Below are 2,520 nucleotides of genomic sequence, written 5' to 3'. Positions count from 1 at the left end.
AAATACATAAATGTTTGTACATGATCGGGATATTCGCTTGTTTTCATGGTTGTCCCTGGAAACGTTGCGTTTTATTTGGATTTGTTTTATTTAAAAAGATGCCGATTTCCCATCGCATTGTTGATCTTGGATATCAGATATTAACAATAACCATGCAAAAGTGTTGACACTTAAAACATGAACATATTGTTAATCATGATATGTGCGGCTCAGCAGGGTTGAAAGGTTGGAAAGGATAAAATAAATAAGTCAAACTAACAACAACAACAGCATAATGTTTAAATGAAACACTGATTTAATATTATTAATAGAGATCAGTTAAAAATGAGAAGGATAAAATGAATAAGTCCAACCATTTACAACAACGGCAACAACAACAACAACAACAACAACATGTGTAAATGAAAATATAATATATTTTTTATTTGAAAGAGATCATTCGGATAAAATGTACACATATTATTGACTGATACAAGTGTTCTCACGGATAAGTTCACAGAACGTGTGCACATGTATTTTCATGTCAATCGATATAGAAAACAGCATAAGTTCCAAAGATCAAACATTTAGTCGAAACATAAACGTTTTGCTTTCTTCTTTTCTTCTCCTATTCTGCTCGCCTTTATAGAACCCTTTTCTGCTCCGCAATGGATATCTAACATGGCGAGTAATAACCTTCCCGGTGGGTCCTAAAAAACAAAACTAAAATATCTGTCTGTTTTCAGCTGTAGATTTTATTAATCTAAGATGATATTACAACAACAACAAAAACAAAAACAACATAAACAGCAGCAAAAACAACAATACAACAGCAGCAGCATCAATTATACTTAAAACAAGAACTACCACTACCACAACTGCCATTCCTGTTACTTCAACAAGTTTTATAATGACTGCTACAATTATTTCATCTGCTTCTGTTGATGCTGCTGCTGCTGATGATGATGATGATGATTATGATAGTGGTGGTGGCGTTGGTGGTGGTGGTTGCGGTGGGGGCGGCGTCGGCGTCGACGATGACGACGACGACGAGGATGATGACATGATGATGATGATGATGATGATGATGCCACTGCTCCCGCTGCTGATACATTAATTTGTTTTTTGAAATTTACCTTGGCAGCGTGTTCCCTGATATCCTTGACTGATACAGCAGCCATCCTATCAAAACCACTTGTGGAAGTTATAACTAGATATATAAACACAAAGCACAGGCAAATTTTATTCATTTTACAGGTGTATCTTTCTTGAACTGAATAATATCAGTATTACCACCGACTTCAATGTTGTTTATACAATAATCGCACACACCAGTATAAGTGCAATAACATGTTTGATTTTCAAGTACGTGATTGATGTTGGTGGGATATTCGTCGAAAACATAAAATTAAGTGCTTTGTGGTTAACCGAATTCATTGTTTATTTGCAAATGAATAAAACTGAAGGCAATTTACAATTACAACGAATAATTTGAAATAACAATTCTGACAAAGATAAAAATAACAAATGAATCATTCATTAAAATCAAAGTGCCAAAGGCACAGGTGGCTGGCACAATCAGAACCGTTCAGTTAGAGAATAGCTCCTTTTTCCGATCTTTCTGAACAATTCAATGAAGAGCGCTAGCTATCTTTTTTAATGTTTAATTTATATTTTAGCCAGATTGTAGTCAATCCAAGTTTTAAGTGTTGAAGGAAAAAGTAAAAACAAAAATTATATTCGGTGTTTTACGATAGTGAAAGTGGATGACAAGATGGAGACATTCCTGCTTATTCGCCTTCCTCCGTGCGACTGGCTCAGCTCTCAGTATTGCTACATTTATGGTGACCACATTAGCATCCAAAAGAAACTTGCCTACAACCGATGTTGCTACGATTATGACACATGGTCTGTGCGTATAAACCAATTAAATGTGAAATATCTCTTTCAATTTCAAAAATTAAAACAAACACTCCCTCGCAAAAGCAGCATATAGTAAAACAAAAATCCACGAATTTCTCTTCCATGTTCAAGTCAAGCCGAGAAACGACATGTCCTGTCTACAGGAGAATACGGCTGATATCTGACAACGAGAGCAATTGAACTATTTAGTTGAAAAACTGTCGTTACCAATTGTTAAATCCCCATGATTAAATTACACAGTGCCGAACTTTTTTGAACACATATATATATATATGTTCACGAGTACTCGTACTTCGCTACTCGTAAAAAGATATGTGTTAATATGACACTCGTTAAACAAAATACGATCTTACACTGAAATCAATAAATATCCTCTATATTTTTTGGAGTTTAGATATTTCAGATGATTTTCTTTCCAAAGTTTATTCTTTTGTTACCAATCTCTAGGTTTCTTAAGGCTGATTTCCTGGAAATGAATTCCAAAACAAGTTGTATGTACAAGCAGGTATGGTCTCGCTTAATTTTTCACTTTATTTTAAGAAAATGAGCATTGGTTTGTATTAGGTTAGGAAATGAGCATACACTAGATGATCAGTGTTTGATTAAAATGTTTTGATT

The 2,520-nt window shown here is 34.4% G+C and overlaps 1 long non-coding RNA gene across 1 annotated transcript; it reads right to left on the bottom strand.

Annotated features, from left to right (window-relative positions):
* Window positions 1–272: 272 nt before the first annotated feature.
* Window positions 273–1,324, bottom strand: LOC128236188 (uncharacterized). The gene is made up of 2 exons (XR_008261283.1): window positions 1,116–1,324; window positions 273–689 (listed from the first exon to the last, which is right to left on the bottom strand). It is a non-coding gene; the product is annotated as an uncharacterized LOC128236188 (long non-coding RNA).
* Window positions 1,325–2,520: the final 1,196 nt, after the last annotated feature.

Source organism: Mya arenaria, chromosome 5, assembly GCF_026914265.1.
Source record: "Mya arenaria isolate MELC-2E11 chromosome 5, ASM2691426v1".
Taxonomy (NCBI): Eukaryota; Metazoa; Mollusca; class Bivalvia; order Myida; family Myidae; genus Mya; species Mya arenaria.
The sequence above is the reverse complement of the archived record's forward strand: the minus strand, read 5'-3'. Positions and strand labels throughout refer to the sequence as shown.